The sequence below is a fragment of the Phoenix dactylifera genome, chromosome 11, assembly GCF_009389715.1.
Source record: "Phoenix dactylifera cultivar Barhee BC4 chromosome 11, palm_55x_up_171113_PBpolish2nd_filt_p, whole genome shotgun sequence".
In the NCBI taxonomy this organism is placed as follows: Eukaryota; Viridiplantae; Streptophyta; class Magnoliopsida; order Arecales; family Arecaceae; genus Phoenix; species Phoenix dactylifera.
Window position 1 is genome coordinate 27940479 of NC_052402.1, and position 18469 is coordinate 27958947.

At 37.0% G+C, this 18469-nt stretch overlaps 2 long non-coding RNA genes across 3 annotated transcripts; one reads left to right on the forward strand and one right to left on the reverse strand.

Moving 5' to 3' along the window:
* Nucleotides 1-264: 264 nt before the first annotated feature.
* Nucleotides 265-1113, forward strand: LOC113463520. The gene is made up of 2 exons (XR_003387869.2): nucleotides 265-507; nucleotides 591-1113. It is a non-coding gene; the product is annotated as an uncharacterized LOC113463520 (long non-coding RNA).
* A 9068-nt stretch (nucleotides 1114-10181) lies between these two features.
* On the reverse strand, nucleotides 10182-14186 carry LOC108511704. Of its 2 annotated transcripts, none has more exons than XR_001880074.3 (2): nucleotides 13735-14186; nucleotides 10182-10493 (listed from the first exon to the last, which is right to left on the reverse strand). It is a non-coding gene; the product is annotated as an uncharacterized LOC108511704 (long non-coding RNA). The 2 variants fall into 2 exon arrangements; XR_005514151.1 differs by having other exon boundaries at nucleotides 10624-14186.
* Nucleotides 14187-18469: the final 4283 nt, after the last annotated feature.

The following is an 18469-nucleotide window of genomic DNA, read 5'->3' on the forward strand; positions in this document are numbered from 1 at the left end:
ATCCCTACAAGCTTTTCTGGATAAGTTTCGTCCAACCAGGTTGGAGCACCCTCCACGTTTATTTTACACCAGCACCTGCCGTGTTTTTCTCAACTTACGCGACAGCTGTCACACATCAACCTCCGTTAAAAGTCCATTGTCCGACCATCATCCCACTTCTAGAAGCCCCTCGAACGGTCCACGCCCTGACCTTCCAGCCTTCACCAGTCATCATCTAAAGCTGCAGTCGCCAAATTATCCTTGGTTTGGTGGTTTGTATAAGATATAAATACAAAATACCACATGAATCCTTCCATTTCCCGTAGTTCTTGTCTTGGTTTCTTCTACAGTTTTTTCAGTGAGGAATTCCCTGAAACTGTTCTCAGGGGGACTCCATCGTCGATATGGTTGCCATGAAGCTGCATGCTTTAGTAATGGCAGCTTTCATGTTTTCAGTCCCTGGAAACATGGGCCGAGACCAGATCATGGCAGATTTACCCCAACAAACATACCATAGGATGAGCAAAGGTACATCTTGATCTAAGGTTGTCATGGGTTATTCTAAGAGCACATTAGTAATTGAACTGATTTGTATATGTTTGTGAACGCAGGCAGGACTGTGGATGAAGTTGTGGCTTGCCTTTTGCTTCTTGTTGCTCTTGTTGGTTCATACCTTTTACATTGATGTGGCTTCTTGGCATTCGAGTATCTAGGACACTTTTTCTTTTTTCTCTTGGTATATTAGGGACATCCCTTCATGTTCTGTTCATGATTGCAAATTTCTGGAGATTTATTGTCCTCCAAACTAGTGTTGAACCATGTGCCATGCCCATGAGATGGAGATTTTTATTTGCTAAATCGCGTGTTTGGGGGGTTTTAGGGTCGCGATAAGTCCCTTCAGACGTTTTCATTGGCCCTTTTTTGATTGATTCTTATTGAGGATCCGATGCTACGGCTATGTTCTCCTCTAATTCGTCATTTTTCTTTCTAAATTACTGTATTACTGAATGAGTAGCATTATTTTGTTCTGGTTGGAGCCAAGTCTGCAAGTTGCTCCCACTTATCAGAGAATATTTTTACCACTAACTTATGTACCTTTGGCAGATCAGTTAATTGCATGGGGTGTTTTGTTTATTTGACTCGTCGGTTCAGTGCCTCAAAAAAAAAAAAAAAATATGGAAACATTTAACCAGGGCATAGATCAAATGCTGAAAAATTCCCAGGAAAATTACCCAATGCATTGCATCAAATCTAGGCAGAGTAGCACAACTCTAGTCTTGGGTAAATACATCCTCTTTTGTTTCCTGGACTTTTCTTCGAATTCACTTTAAAGATGAGAACAGAGCAAAGCTACGGTATTTTTTCGAAGGAGTGTATAAAGTGAGACATGGATGATTAGCTACGAAACCAAGGCCAGATTCTCATTTTAGTAAATATTAGGAGAGGACATGGTTAGCGATGGTTGTGTCCGTGTTTAGTGGTGAGTTAATGTTCTGTTTGCTCATGCGAACAATGGACTGGTACTATTGATATAAAATATGATAATTGCTGCATTTTAGTGTCAGCTCTCCTCATGTTCCTTTTTTCTCTTTCACCTTTTGAAGTCCACATTATATGTCAAGACTTTTGGTAAGTAATATTTAAGCACCCAACTCACATCAATACAATAGGTTGTTTTGATCAAATGATTTTGCTATTATCATTGATTAGTGTGGTTCCAAATCCATATTCTCTTTCATTACCAATATCTTGTTTTCCCCCTTTCATAGAGAAAGGTTGCACAAAGCACAGCTAGCTATATAACTGCAATGAAGAAAAGAAGAAGAAAAGAGGTAATACAGTTGGAGCAAGTTCGACCATGTAAGCATAGCTTGATATTTGATCTTGGAGAAGCTAGAGTGGTATTCCTTTGGTGCTAACAAAGATAACCCTTGGTTGCCCAATACATCAAAGAGAGGGAGAGTAAAACTATAAGGGCTTATTTGGATATTCCTACAGAAATGGGTTAAAAATTCTATAAGAATCAGGCCTCTTGGCCCATCTAGCTTGTATTTTCTAAAAATCTATCTAAGTCTAACCTAGATCCCAACCTTTGGGTTGCAGGACAAAAAAAAAATCTATGGAGATTGCTTGATCATGGCCATACTTAAAATGGGCGGCCTAATCTATGAACAAAATTTTCAGCGCAATAAGAATAGCCAAACAGGCTCTGATGCTGATTTTTTTTTTCTCTAGCATGAGGATGGACCAACTACCAAAAAGATTGGAAGCATTTTACTATATTTAAAGCTAATTGAAGGCTTTCTTTAGAAAGTTTCTGTTATTTCTCTCTCTCTAAATACTCCAACAGGTTGCTGGAACTAGCGGTTCCCAAGACCTCGAGAATTTAGATATTGATCTTGTCTTCCTACTGACGGCACAAACAAACTTAAGGTAAGGTGTTGGTGAAGTCTTGGGTGTTAATACAAGAATCTTTTTTCGGTCTTGCCCTCAATCTAATATTTGGCCGGGCTTTCATCCTTCCTGGTCTCTGAGTGCATGGGCGTGCGTGTGTCTGAGAGAGAGAGAGAGTTGATAGGGACTAGACAATTCTATGCTACCTTAAACCTATAAACTTGGACTTAATTGCAAAAACTTTCAGATTCAGATATTCAGTGATGTAATCTTGAAATTTGACATCCCATATGCTATGATCATGAAGACTTGACAAATGGTCAACTGTGAAGCCATGTTCATGCTAAGCAATTTTAACTAAGCTAGCAAAAATTTAGAAAGGTGTTTTCCCACTAAGTATCTTTCCAAACTTAAGTAGTGTAATTATTTCTTAGTTTTAAGAGGAGACTAGTAAATAAGACAGATTCTATTTGTTGAACTCTTTTGTTGAAAGGAGAAGAAATAATCGTGATCAGTCTTTTATTTTCATCATTAGGCCTTCTATAACAGTTGAGTCTGATTAAAATGCATCATAGTTATTAGAGAGAGAGAGAGAGAGAGAGAGGTGAATGTGGTTGGTTTAGTTGGTAAAAGAAAAAAAAACCCTAGCCCTAATCCTAGAAGGAACGGATTGGGATTTTTTAGGGCTTCCTATCTCTCCCTCATTATCCATTGGAAGGGAAAGGGAAGACAATCAGAGACTGGCTTCATATGGATCTCTACCACCACCACCACCACATTATCATCATCATGATCATCATCATCAACATTATATATTATACATATTATATAAATACCGAGCTTGGGCTGAGCTCAGGCTGGGTCGATGTAAACTCAAGCCCCCCTTTTCCTCATTTATTTTCAACACTAGATTATTTATATATATATATATATATATATATATATATATATATATATTATAATATGATTTACTTGTGTGATATACTGATGTGAGTTAGAGCAGAGTAGGAATTGGGCATGGCAGGCTTAAGCCTCACCCATTTTTGAACCTGGTCTCAAAAACGTAGCCCAACTTGTTTCATTGGGTCGAAACTTGGAGCCCAGATTAGCGAAAAAGCATGCTGAGCTAGCCAGGCTAATTTTGAGGACGTCCCCACGAGAACACTGCTAAAATTTGTTGAAGTAGAAGGATGCTAACCTTCTTCCTCGCTTTGAGCAAGCAAGGATTGAGAAGATCCTTGGCCAACAGTGCATACTTATGTAATAAATAGCACATACGTCCCCCGGCAACCCCTTTGATGGCTTCACACATGTTAAACGAACGCCAAAGAACACTATTGTACTAATTCAACAAATAACCATGCATGGATATATATTCTATTGCATTGTTGTTAGCTATTGAAGATAGAGTATTCATCTGATATTAAAGCTGTAACAACCCAGGACCTCACCCAAAATGGCTAGCCGGAAGTTATTATTTGGGTTCCTTGATCCTGTATAAGTACCCAAGATCTACCCAGCGAATAACCGATGTAGGACTAAACACACGCCTGCACGGGTCCTCACATACTCCCCTCGTTCAAACCCTGACGTCCTCGTCAGGCTAAGGGTTCAAATCCATTCAAATCTAATCACAAACACCATGATCGGTCCGTGGTCAATCCCAATGGATCCGTGCTGCAGTGTTCCCTAGTCCACATAAGTTATGGGCCGGATTTGCTCTGATACCATAAAAGTTATCACGCCCCCGGCCCGAGATCGCGAGCCAGGGGTCGCGCCAACCGCCGCACACCCGTAGGAAATTCTCCCCACGAGCATGCAAGGCATCTAAACCAAAACACCTCAATTATGTAATTTTAAATTAATTCAACAGAAATAAATGCAATCTTATTCCATTGACTAACTCAAGTCATAAGGTCTCACAAGTCTAAATACGCAGCGGAACAATAAAGATAAAACATCAATTTAAACAAAGCCTAATGTAGGATAACTTGTGCTTCAGTTCTTCTAATCGCTCTCCCATTTTAAATCTCCGATAGGTTAGTTCTCAGAATCTGTAAAACAACAAGAAATTATATAATGAGCTAGACAGCCTAGTAAATAATAATCACCTTAACTAGTCAATTCATATAATAGCTTCCGGCTAGCCATTTTGGGTGAGATCCTGGGTTGTTACAAATGGTATCAGAGCGAATCCGGTTCATAACCTATGTGGACTAGGGGACACTGCAGCACGGATCTGCTGGAGCTGATCACAGGCTGATCGTGGTGTTTGTGATTATATTCGAATGGATTTGAAACCTTAGCATGACGAGGACGTCAGAGCTTGAACGGGGGGAGTATGTGAAGACCCATGCAGACGTGTGTTTAGTTCCACATCGATTATTTGCTAGGTAGATCTTGGGTACTTATACAGGATCAAGGAACCCAAATAATACCTTCCGGCTAGCCATTTTGGGTGAGGTCCTGAGTTGTTACAAATGGTATCAGAGCAAATCCGACCCATAACTTATGTGGACTAGGAGACACTGCAGCACGGATCCATTGAGGTTGACCACGGACCGATCGTGATGTTTGTGATTAGATTTGAATGGATTTGAACCCTTAGCCTGACGAGGACGTCAGGATTTGAACGAGGGGAGTATGTGAGGACCCGTGCAGGCGTGTGTTTAGTCCTACATCGGTTATTCGCTGGGTAGATCTTGGGTACTTATACAGGATCAAGGAACCCAAATAATACCTTTCGGCTAGCCATTTTGGGTGAGGTCCTGGGTTGTTGAAAAAGCTCCATACCTAACTTTGTGGGATAGCGCACCTTCAACATCAGGAAGAAAAAAAAAAGGTAGAAAGAAACACCGAGGGGCCTATTTGGTAATATTGTTGATTTTTATATTTCTTTCTGCAAATTGGTGAAATACCACTGTTAGTTGATGTTGAAGGTGGCATTTGCATGCAACTTCAACCAGTTTTTGAAGGTAATAAATCTATAAGTGCAAAATGTTATCAATTGTTTACAAATAATTTAAAAATATAAAAAGGTTTCATCATAATTTATTTTGAAGGAACCAACATTACTTCTATCATTAATTTATTTTTTTGGTAGGAAAAAATTAATGATAGAAGTGGGATTTGAAGCCTCGCCCTTGTGGATCAGAACAGTCTCAGTCCAACATTAATGATCCAAGAAGCAAAAAAGCAATGAACTGATCCAAGTCCACCACATATATGACAACATAGCCAAGAGGACCTCATGGATGAAATAAAAGTTCTTCTAGATCTGCTTGATAGATTCAGATGGGATGGGATGCAACAGAGACCGAAATTTGGGACTATATCAAGTTTTTATTTTAGAAATTTTTTGGATAATATTTAACCTATTTTGTTTTTCTATGAGTAAAATGAATGATCCAGGATCCCTTGTAGTGCTCGATTTACAACATAGAATGCTGTGCAGTGCTCGATGGTTACCATCAGTAGATGGATGGCTATTAATTGCGATGCACCGTGTATGGCGTATAAGGCCATCTTATTTGATAACCATCCATCTTTTGATGGCAGCCATCGAGTGTTACACAACTACAGTACAAACTGCGCACTATAGAGGTTTCATGCTTAAAGTGGACACAGATAGACCGCTGGCTATTCAAAGGATCTATTATGCCAAACCATTTGCTAATTTTTCTTTTTCTTTTGGAGAGAAGAACCAGTTTCCTAACCATCCATAATACTATCCATAATCCTGGATGGCAGAATTCGGCAAGCTTGATCAGCTGTCACCATCTATTTTTTCTCAAGATATAGTTATTCTAGACTTTTGAAATAAATACATTAGATAATAAATATTCCTTCGTTATTCTTGTTATCTAAAAAAAATTGTTTTAGAAGTAAGAAAAATGCAATCTTAAAGCATGTCATATTAGGACCGATACTTTACACGGCATGGTGCCACGTGTGGTCATGCCCAAGATGCTGAGCTTTTCTTGGATTCTAAGGTGGAGCCTTGCGGTAATCTCTTCGGAAAAAATATTTCCTTGCATTGATCTACAACAAGACATCATCAATAAATATTTTCTGTGATAGAAAACAAGGGGCTTCATGATAGGATGCAGTTTAAGTTCACTGTTTGATAATATAAAAACGGTTATTTTGATAGGATACATGTTGCACCCTTAATATCAACCATAAACGTTCGCATGAACTGGTTCATGCAACACTTTAAAAAAACATGGCATTGCCTGTGCTTCTTGAGTTATCCACCGATGTTTATATGTGTCGCAATATGACGTCCGACTGCTATTGAAAATATCGAAGAAGCATCGGCGATGCAAGCATGAAAGAGAAGCTTTCCAATGCTTACTAGTCGCATCATTTGAGCGAACGGCGTTTAAAAGCATCACTAACGAATGACTCTTTTAAAAAATGTCGTGTGGTTTAGCGTCTTGCCGGACTACCGCATGTCTGGTCTCTAACCATGCTTTTGAGCGTTACTAGCTAATAATGATGCTTTGAAGCATTGTTTGTTTCTTTCTTTGGTGATGCTTTGAAGCATCGTCTGCTTTATAATATTGCAGTGCTATAAAGCATCAGTAAGTTTTATTATTTTTTTAAAAAAAATAAAAGTGAGGATGATAGTGGTATTTTGATGATTAATACAATAATCAAGAGTATGTTACAAGTTAATTCGATACATCATTTATAAGTCTGTTACTCTCAGTACATTAGCATAATAAGATAAAGATGCATTTCATTGTTTATATGGATGAATCTAACCTTAAGTTGCAGCAAAGTATGGATTGAGTCGACCCCAAGGTTGATTGAGTCGACCCCGGCACATCAAGAAAGCATCTGGCACACTTCTGCAAAAATGGCACGGAAGAACAGTAGTTGGGTCGACCCAAGCAAAGAATGAGTCGACCCAAACCTCAAGCCTCTCAAGCCTCAAGAAAATAGTTCTCTAGAAACACTGAGAGGGTCGACCCAAATGAAACTTGAGTCGACCCAAACTTGAGTCGACCCTAAGTTAACATGAGTCGACCCAAAGGCAATGACATTCAAAAATAGGTTCTCTGGAAACCCTGAGAGGGTCGACCCAAGTGAAAGTTGAGTCGACCCAATTGAACCTTGAGTCGACCCAAAAAGATATTGAGTCGACCCAAGTGAAGGAAGGCTGAAATGCAAGGTTCTATGGTTCTGAGAGGGTCGACCCTAGCAAAGGTTGAGTCGACCTAAGTGAAAGTTGGGTCGACCCCAGTAAAAGTTGAGTCGACCCAAGCACGGGCAGAAGCATAACGGCTAGTTCTGCAGAAGTACTTTTTGACCTTCCAACAGTGAGTAACGGCTAGTTTTTGAATTCTAACCATTGGGGCTTGTCCAATGGATGAAGGAAACTATTTAAAGTGACACTATTCATCAGAGAAAACATCTTTTTAAAAAATATCAAAGATTACACAAGAAAGACAAGTGCCCTAATCTTCTTCATCCAAGTGCTTCATTCAAGAGTGAAAAGAAAGTGGTTGAGCAGATTCCAAGAGACATTAAGAACTCCATCCACCCTTGAAGAGTGAAGCATTCTTGACAAAAAAGAGAGAAGTCTCATCAAGCGATAACTATTCTCAAAACTCTTCTTTGTAGATTATAATTGTTATATTTGCTCATCTAGGAGCTTAAACTTTCTTCCTTCTTTTATTAATCACCTTGTAAAGGTTTGTTGGTGAGCCCGCAAAACCAACGGAGTAGGTTTATTGGTGAACCCGTAAAACCAATTGTAAAGGTTCGTTGGTGAGCCCGTAAAACCAACATAGGTTCGTTGGTGAGCCCGTAAAACCAACATAGATTTTTGGTGATCCCGGAAAACCAAAGTGTAAAGGTTTTTAGATTGTGAGCCCGAAAAATAATCCAACTGTAATCCGCGGGATTATAGTAAATTTCCAAGGGGTCGCTTGGGGAGTGGACGTAGGTGCTTAGGAGAGCACCGAACCACTATACTTCTTGTGTGTTTGTATTGTGCTTTGTTATATTTCACTAACTCATCAATTGATATAAGTAAGATAGTAAAAATTAAGAGAAACCAATTCACCCCCCCCCCCCCCCCCCCCCCCCCCCCCCTCTCTTGGCTTGTCACCTTGGGCAACAAAAAGGAATTGGAACAAAACCTATACATATATAGTATTAATTTATATAACAACCAAGAATATGTAACAAAACTCCCATAATTGTACTTGTATTATATATAAAAATATCATATTTATATTGTCAACTCAAAGAACAGAAAAAAAAAGAGTATACATTATATATAAAACTCCAAAAAGAAGTCTAAGGGCTATTAGTGGTCAATAGCATCATCGTCATTCTCCTTGATTGGTGGAAGCATCGGAAATATATAAGAAAAGGATAGAAACTTTAGAAGTTGAGAATATGAAAATCACAATATATTATAAATCATTAACGCCATATGAAAATATACATGATAATATATGTAGTTATTTAAAATATACAACATATCTTATCAAATAGATATAGTTATTTACTTGGGATGGGACAAACCTCTACAATAAAGATGTAATCTAGTCAAGCTGAGCCCTCATGGTGTGTATCTTTATCTCATAACTCTGTCTCAAAGATTGTATCTTTGTTTGATGGCTTTGCCTCAAGAATTATATCTCTATAGAATGTCGCTGCCTCCAGCATACGAACATTTGTAGTGTTACTAATCTGTCTAGCTTATTGGCTATATCTACTTACTGTAGACATCAGGGTGACTCCAACCTCGTAACTCCTCACTTGATCAAAACACTCCGGTCCCATCAATTCGGTAAACACCTGAGTTTTGATGTGACTAGTCTCTAAACTTGACGACAACTCGTCAACACACCACAATAAGGGATGTAGCCCTGTCTTATATTTAAGAAAAAAATTTACATATTAATGATAGAAATAATGAAACTACAAATCATTGACAAATCTATTTTCAATATATACGATTATATCTCTCGACTCCTCCCGAACAAAGCTGGCATCTAGGTGCGTATAAGTCATTCTATAGAACACCTCACTAGGCTCCTTACCATGCTCTTCTATCTACAAAAAATAGTATATATTATATGATGTATGGTCTATGATACGTAATATGTGATACAAGATAAATGTTCATGATACACATTACATGATACATGCAATATGGTACATGATACATGATACATGGTTTAAAAAGAAGATTAAAGTTTCAATTTGAAGTAGAGAAGTCGAAGAATTTAAATAAGACTCATAAATATTATGATTCATGGTATACAATACATGATACATAGTTTCATTAAGAAGCATAAGAGTTTCAATATAAAATAAATAAGCCTAATCGTTAAGATTTTGTTAATATGCCAAAGAGTATACAAATAAACATACGAATTCTTCTCCATGTATCACATAACTCTTGGAGCCTGATAGTCAGAAACTATGTAAAATACTTGTCCAACTCTACCAATATCGAAATACATCCGATAAATAAAGTAAACAATGTGATATATCTTGTACATATGTGCAATTGATGTTAATAATGCATAACATAGAAAGTATTGAGTGAGCATACACAACTTGTCATCAATTAAAAAACTAGTAGAGAGCAAGCTCCCTCTGCTGATAAGCGTATACATTAGGAGGATAGTAACGAGCAACCTCCTCTTCTATCATATACTCCCTCCTGTAGTCCCTCGTCAACTTTCTCTTATTTACAGTTGAAGGACTTTAGCATTCTGTCATGGATCTCTAGAGGGAGCACAAACTTGCTTTACCACAAAATAAAAAAAATATACAAATGGTAAATTGAATTAGATATTTATGATCATTAGCAAGTTAAAATATGATATCAAATCCAATTCTTAATATGCACAACTCGTAGAAGCTCAACCTTATAGGAAGTAATCATATCATTTAATCTAGCATAGTTGAGCAGACACAGCTGACCCTTTTGCCCAACTAATCCTAAAAAATCTGCTAATATGCTTTCAACCCTCTTGATGGGCTGCCCCATCTGGTTGCATTTGATATTGACCTCTCACCTTCACCGAGTTGTCACACATCCCTTGCTCATATGGATCTCCATTTCATCCTCACTCTCCCATATCTGTCTAAAAATATACATAAAAAGGAAAAACCATATTCAAAAGTATTAAATATGAATTAAATGATATAAAATCACATATAGTAAAATAATTAAACTATAATTGTAATAAAAATTTAATATCTCAATTAAATTACCTTGGATCTGCAAGTCATCTATAATAACTTCCTCATCTGAGTAATCAAAAGGAGGCTCGTTCTGGAATTAGGGCTGCTGCCCAGATGAGCAAGATCTTGCTTGAAGCTACTAAGACTGTCGTATCAAAGGACCATCCTTAGGCTATTGGTATACATAGGGATACTGGGATTCAGGAGCTGCTTGAGTCCATGGGGCTTATGGGGTTGTTGGGACTACTAGGACCGACCAGAAAATAATCCAATCTAAGAATGCTAGAACTCCACATCTCTCAATCATTTTCCTCATGGCATTATGTTACATAATTTACACAAATTAAAATCAATATCAATTAATACAATACTAAATAAATTGTTAATAAGAAACAATATTTATTAAATGAACATGCTAAAAGAAAATAATATTTCACACAATGTATACATCTTAAATATTTCTTACCAATAAGAATCAAGCATCATTCTCTCCTTCAACATCTATCCTAACTAACTTCATCGTCTGAAATGGATTGAAGCCATTACTAGCCAGATCTAGTCTAACAGTAGAAATATTAGAAGCAAAATCAGGATGTTTATCATCAAATGTTTTTCATTCTAAACTATCTATTGGGTGTTTTAATATTCCATCATTTATATGACCTTCATCACGTCATCTTATCAAAGAAGCTATATTCTATGATGGTAGATCCTTTTCAATCTACGTATGAGAGAAAAATAATGCAAAGCTTTGGTCAATTTTTTCATACTTCATATCGTATCCATTTCATTCAATAGATTATCCTCATCTTCTTTATGTGTTACCTATCGTGATGGACTATTGGTTAACATTTTTATTTTGATATGACATACAGTCATTTGGACAAGTGTCAATCTTCTCGTATCCAAGATCAAATTTATTTACTAGTTTCTTAGCTTTATAAAAAGATGATAACAAAGCAACACTTTTCAAAAATACATTCTTTAATAATTAGAGCAATATATTTTAAATAGAATAAATACATAAGAAAAAATTTTGAAAATTTTTTACAACCCATATATAGTTTTTGATCATAATCTTTTACCAAGTTCCAATACTGATCTACCTTATTATTTAGATGAATGTATAGGTTCCTCGACATGTATAGAACCAGTAAATATAGACCTTTCAAACATCTCAACTGTTTCTTGTCCTCCACTAAAATCTCCTAAATTTCAACACCAACTCTTAGAGCATTTCTGAGTAAACCCCTCATATCATCGTTTTCTGCAAAATTTCTTTGCATGTTACTAGATCCAAAAAGAGGTATGTTGTATATAGAAAGGTCAATTATATAGAGATGGCAACATGGACTCTTTATGAAATACCCACTTTGTATAATCGTCTATAAAATCATTCCACACTAAAATTTTTTCAGTTTTTGGAGTAAGAAAAGAATAATTTACACATTTTTAACATGGATATAAAATCTTTTCGTTCGTACTAGCTTTCTTAATAGAAAATTTAATGAAAGTTTGAACTCTATCCAAGTAAGCTTTGCTGGACCTTAACTTATTTATCAAACTTTTGTCAATTATATAAGAAAACTGATTGAAATTACAACTTATCTAAAAAAGTAAAAATAACTAAATATTTAATATTGTATTCAGTAAAAATTAATATAGAAAGGGATAATCATGGCATTCTACTAAAGTATACAAGAGGCTCGGGCCTAGAATTCTATTAAATTTGTTTGACCAAAGTCTAAGTCTAGTCTTTTTTATAGTAAAAAAGGTAAACCCTAGCTAAATAATTTTGATTTACATATTTTTGACATAGATATAGTATTTTTTTTGTTCGTACTAGCTTTCTCAACAGCAAATTTAATAAAAGTTTGAACTCCATCCAAGTAAGCTTTGTTGGACCTCAACTTATTTATCCAACTTTTATCTATTATATAAAAATTCTAATTAAAATTGCAACTTCTAAAAAATAAAAGTAATTAAATATTTAATATTGGGTTCGGTAAAAATTTATATAGAAAGGGATACCTATGGCATTCTACTAAAGTATATATACAAGAGGCTCGGGCCTAGAATTCTACTAAATTTGTTTGAACAAAGTCTAAGTCTAGTCTTTTTTATAGTGAAAAAGCTAAACCCTAGCTAAATGATTCCGATTTTGATAATGCTAAGTTGGGTCTAGATTCATATTTATGAAATGGGGAAGTAGGATATGATCTAAACAAAACCAAAAATGGTCCTTACCTGACTAACTACATTAAAGGTAGGCATTACATGCTTGATTAGTTCTGGTTACCTAGTTTCTAGTTCATTAATTTGGGTGATCGAGCTCAGAATTTGACCAATTTATTCCCCTTAAGTTCTCTCATGCAACGATTCATTTTGTTACAATTTATGTTGTGTGTCAACCATTACCCAACAGGTGGTGAGGAATAATTGGACCATTTGCAGTCATGTTTATGGATTTTTACAGGAAGCTTTTTCTTATTCCTATTTATTTATAATCATCAAGCTCAAAATACAAGCATTATAAAGTTGTAAATATATCATGTCACAAAAATGATACAAGGGGGGTGAACCATTTCTTCTCTAATGCTATCCCTTTACTACCATAGAATGATCAAAACGTACCCAAAGTAAATAACATATTGGTCTGGTTCCAGGTCCAACCTTTGTCTCATATCAATCAACTTCTCTAATAAAATAGTAATTAAAGAGAACTTTTGTTTCTGATCATTAGCATTAGTGTCAAATCCCAACCTAGATATTTCAATTATGAGTTTTACCTAGACTAATTTTTATAAATATAATGATATTGGAGAACATTTGGATGTCTGCCTAGATCATTGTACAGTCGTAGATATTGTTCATATCATTATAGTGTAGGTTTGTAGTAGTTAGGAAGCTAATCACATTTTGCTTAATACTCTTCTTTCAAAGCCAAACGTGAAAAAGTTAAGTAGGCCTTTTCAACTGAATGATAATTTATAGCCTAATCAACTAAGAAAAGCTGTGGATTACCAAATAAGGCATAAATTCATAGCAAAATATTAGTGTTAGATTCATAGCAGCATTTGACTTTAGCGTCATTCAGAGCAAAATAGCAACCAAGGCAGTGAAGATCTAAGCATGAATTACCACAGAGAGAAGAGCAGGCTAGCAGAGATCTGAGGGATGATGACAATGTCGTCAACGGAGGGGCTGGTTGGTCGGAGTGATGGGTGGCAGAGATCAGAGCACCCTCAATCGATAGAGGCCGGCGGCAGTGGGTTGAAGGACAAGAACAAGGAAGGGAGACGAGAGAGAGTAGGGGCTGGGAAGGGGAGCTCGATAAGAGTAGGGGCTGGGAGGAGGAAGAGGCCAGTAAAGGTATACTGCTCTTCGATAGAGGAGCTTGGGAGAGGAGAAGGCCGACATCTCTAATAGAGGAGGTTGGTTAAGAAGGAGAAGGAGGCCAGGAGAGGAGGATGATGATAGAGGAGCATTCATGTCTGACGGTGGAACTCAGAGAGGAGGAGGAGATTGAAATTGCGGATCAAGAAATTAGGGCTGGTGGTGGATCGAGGGAGGAAGGGATCGGATTGGATATGGGTGGTGGATGGTGTCTGATGATGCTTGTTAGCGTCATCTTAACAATGTTTACCTAAAAAGCATCGAAAAATGGGATGTTTATACTTGCCGATGCTTATTAGCATCATTAATTGTTGACACTTGTAAAAAACATTGTAGGGTGCAGTTGGCAAATTGCGGACGCTTTTTTCTAGCAGTGGCAAGAAAAAGTCGGCAAACCTATTTTTTCCTGTAGTGCAAGGTTGATCAGATCACAAACAAACCATCTCAAGATAATGCCGGCAAGAACATTTTTTAATGTAAACGACAAACACCTTCATGTTATTTTTTCCGCCAACCTTTAAGCATCGTAACAATTTCATCTACCATTGAAACATAATATAGGTAAGATCCCAATTAAGTCATAGTAGGTGAGACAGATCAGCTAATATAGACAACGACATTGACAAAACAAACCTGACTCAACTAGCTGGATTTTTTATGAACATCCCTTCATCTTCTCAATTGGCAGCTTCCTCATGTCTTCTCCACTAAACCAATTTTCTTTCACTATACTACTTCAAGTTGTCCTCCAACTCCACTAAACCAACTTTCTTTCTCTACACCAATTCAAGTTGTCCTCAACGTGTTAAGACTATTCAACGGAGCTGTGATGGATTCACTATATGTATATATTTGATAGGACTTCTAAAAAAATTAAGATAAGCAGGGAAAACCATGGGAACTTTGAAACATGCAACAAATACTAACGGCTCGAAGAAGTAGAATAAGATCAAGATGATTGTCGTTGGTCGAGAAGGTAGGTCGACCAATGAAGTAGCAAGAGTAGCAGAGTAAGCAGCAGGACAATTTCCTTCTCATGTAGTGTGGCAACTGTGAGATTCAATAAGATTATTTATGAAGGTTTGAATCTTTTGAATAACAAGATGAGCTGGTAAGTGTTTGGTCCCTTGTTCTATTATCTTTGATGAACTTGTGGGTGCCTGGGAGGGTCTTCAGGTGGCAGTACACAATTTGGTTGCGCACCAGGTGTGGCTAGAAAGAGCCCCAACTAGGCTTGGAACCCTGTCATAGAGAATCAATAAGCCCTCCACGACCCTCTGATGAACACTCAACTTTACCTCATGCTATAATTATCCATGCCCAAATATTTGATATTTACCTTGATAATTACCTTGCCAAAATAAATTTGTTCTCAAGCTATTGAACTCATGCTGTAATTATCCATGACCAATATTTGGGATGCACTGCAAAATCAAACCCAGAACCTCTAGTTGCTAAGTAAAAGGGTGTTAAATCTTCTTCTTACTTTGATGCAAGCAAGGATTGAGAAGGCCCTTAGCCTACAGCAAGTAGTTCTTCTGTAACAAATATGCATCCCTTGGCAACCTTTTTGAGGGCTTCTTACATAATAAAAGATCTCTAAACAACATGACTGTAATAATATTACAGCAAACAACCATGCATGGAAATTTTTGTTTATGGCCGTTCACCAGTATTTGTCGGATCTTAATGCTATGTGTCCAACTTTGTCTAACGGTCCACCCATAATGCTAAGAATTTGGAACCTATTTGGTAGCATTGTTGATTTGTCTTTTTTCTCTCTAAAAATTAGTGAAATACCACCTGTAAATTAGTGAAATATTTGAAAAACTGATCTACCACTAGTAGGATCGACCCATACTCCCCCACTTTTGGCAAACTTGAGATGATGTCCATGAAGACGCTCTCTTATGGATGTTCTGGCATAAGCAAGGTTTCAAGAAGACATCATCGGGCGTAGACCACCAGGTCTTTTCTTCACCAGTGAGCTACTTCAGGATAGTTAATATGGGACCCTTTACCAACCCCTCTCGGATCTTTCATAAAAGGGTCGCTTACACTTGGCTCACCCAACTTTTCTCATCCATTCTTAGCATGACGAGCTCAGCCTTGCGACTTAAGGCATCGGCAACTTGATTTATATACCCTGGCTTGTATTTCAGCTTCATATCAAATAGAAATTTCTGCTAGTGGGTTTGTTTTGGAGAGAGGTTCATTTGTGTCTGGAAGTAGCTGAGGACCACATTGTAGACCCAGATGATGAATCGTGACCCAAGGAGATAGTGCCTACACATCCTACAGCAATAATCACCATCGCCATCTCCTTCTCATGGATGGTGTACCACCTCTTTGTTTCATTCAGCTTCTGTTTCTCAAAGCCATTGAATGGCCCTCTTGCACTAGGACCCCTGTAATGGAAAAGTCTGAAGGGTTCATGTGGACTTCAAATGGAAAATATAGTCTAGTAGCCATCATACAACTTCCTTCAACATTGCTGCCTTCAATGTTGAGAAAATAAACTTAATAAATGTCTTTTGGGAGAATAATGAATATATGAAGGGTCACCATGAGAGTGGTGGTTCATAAATTTGGATTTTCAATGTACATTTATTTGGGTTTTTGATATGCATTTAGGTGGTTCATGTATTTGATTTTTTAATATGTATTTATTTAGGTTTTCAATATGTAGTTAGGTGGTTTATGTATTCGGGCTTTTAATGTGTATTCATTTGGTTTTTCAATGTGCATTTAGATGGTTCATGTATTTGGATTTTCTATGCGTACCTAGGAGTCCTATAAATTCTATGTAAGTCTTATGGTTTTAACAATAGAAAAATGCCAAGTGAATAGAAAATTTTTTGAAGTATTTCACCTCTGATGCCATGTTGAAATATTTGGGGAAGAAGAGAAAAATAAGAGAGAGAGAGAGAGAGAAGTGACTTTATTTCTCTGTGTTGTGCTTGACATATTCGGTAAATCTCAGGAATTATATATAGTCGTGTACAGACTCCATATATAGAAAATAATATAGGCGATATAGGTTGTCATGTGATCCCTAAAATCACTCTAATTAGATTATGCTAACAAAGAAAACTAATATAGGTTGACACAGAAGCTCGCTGATAAAGAAAAATATTATGAGTGATGTTGGTTATTACGTAATCCCTAAAATTATTCTAACAAAGTTGGCCTTCCCACTCCAACCTAGAATGGCACATTACATGCAAGGCTAGTGATGGGACACACTTCTGAGTTTGCCACCTTCATTCTACTAGTCCTCCAGTTTCAAGCCTAAGAGGGCAACTTCGTGATCAGCAACAAAATTATGTGTTGCCCTTATGTCCACCGTCACTAGGTTGCTCAGCTTAGGCTTGTTGATCCGATGGCTCGTCTGCTCCTACTACTTTCGCTACTATGGCTAAGTTTAGTGTTCTAATGAATGCGGCTGCTACTTTGGCTGTTCCTACTATTGCTTCGATTGTTTGTACTACTGTAGCTTTGGCTGCTATTGCTTGGATGGTTTGGACTATGCCCCTACTTGACCCTTGATGGCACTTAGCAACCCGAGGGCACCCATGCGAGGGCTCTAGCCTTCTCCTTTTCGAGTTGCCATTTCTTTATTGTCATGGCTATTCTAGCTCTTCTACACACTCGCTTGCAGGGCATGGAGAGCTTGCTTCTAGGACCAAGCCTTTACCATCTGCAGCCCTCCGTATAGAAAGCATCTAGACTTCAAAGTTCTTGCTGGCTTTGATGCCTTAATATTTCTTCTCTTCACTCCCAATACCCTTTTGAAGGATGTCCTTTCCGCCTCAAAGGATCTTTTCCCCGCAGTGGAAGAAAATAAAGAAAAAAATCTTGCAAAATAATGAACAGGGTGATAGAAACACAGATCTTACTACTAGCAACCCAAACGTATTGCCTCCTAAGAGATCCACGCTTATTGCCTCTCCAAGTATTTTTGTGGCTCTTGCTCTTTTTTGCATGACTTATGGTTCTGATGGCCAACCCTGGCTATTTATAGCCACCACATAAAACCTTAGGCAATGATATGCATGGGATCCTTAGGGATCTCTATTCTCGGCCGTAGGATTATCACTGAAAAACTATTTTTCAGAATTTCCATTATATTCTTTTAATTTCAAATTTTGGACTACTGCAAATTACAAAAATGTCCATCAACACTTTGCAATTGACTCTTGAGAAAAGGATATTAATTTAATGAAATCTCTTTTGCTTACAATTTTATTTATTTATCCTTCCACCACACTATATTCCACATAAGCAAATAGGATCGAAAAAATATCATTGATTAAATCCCTAACTTATATAATTCTTAATTCTTATTCTATAAATTTAGTTGGGCTCCAAAAATTATTTCTAAAATAATTTCATAAATAAATATTTTATTTATAATAATAATAAAATATAATAAAAATAATTTTTATAAATCTCACTAGCCAATTTTTTCTTTTGGTTC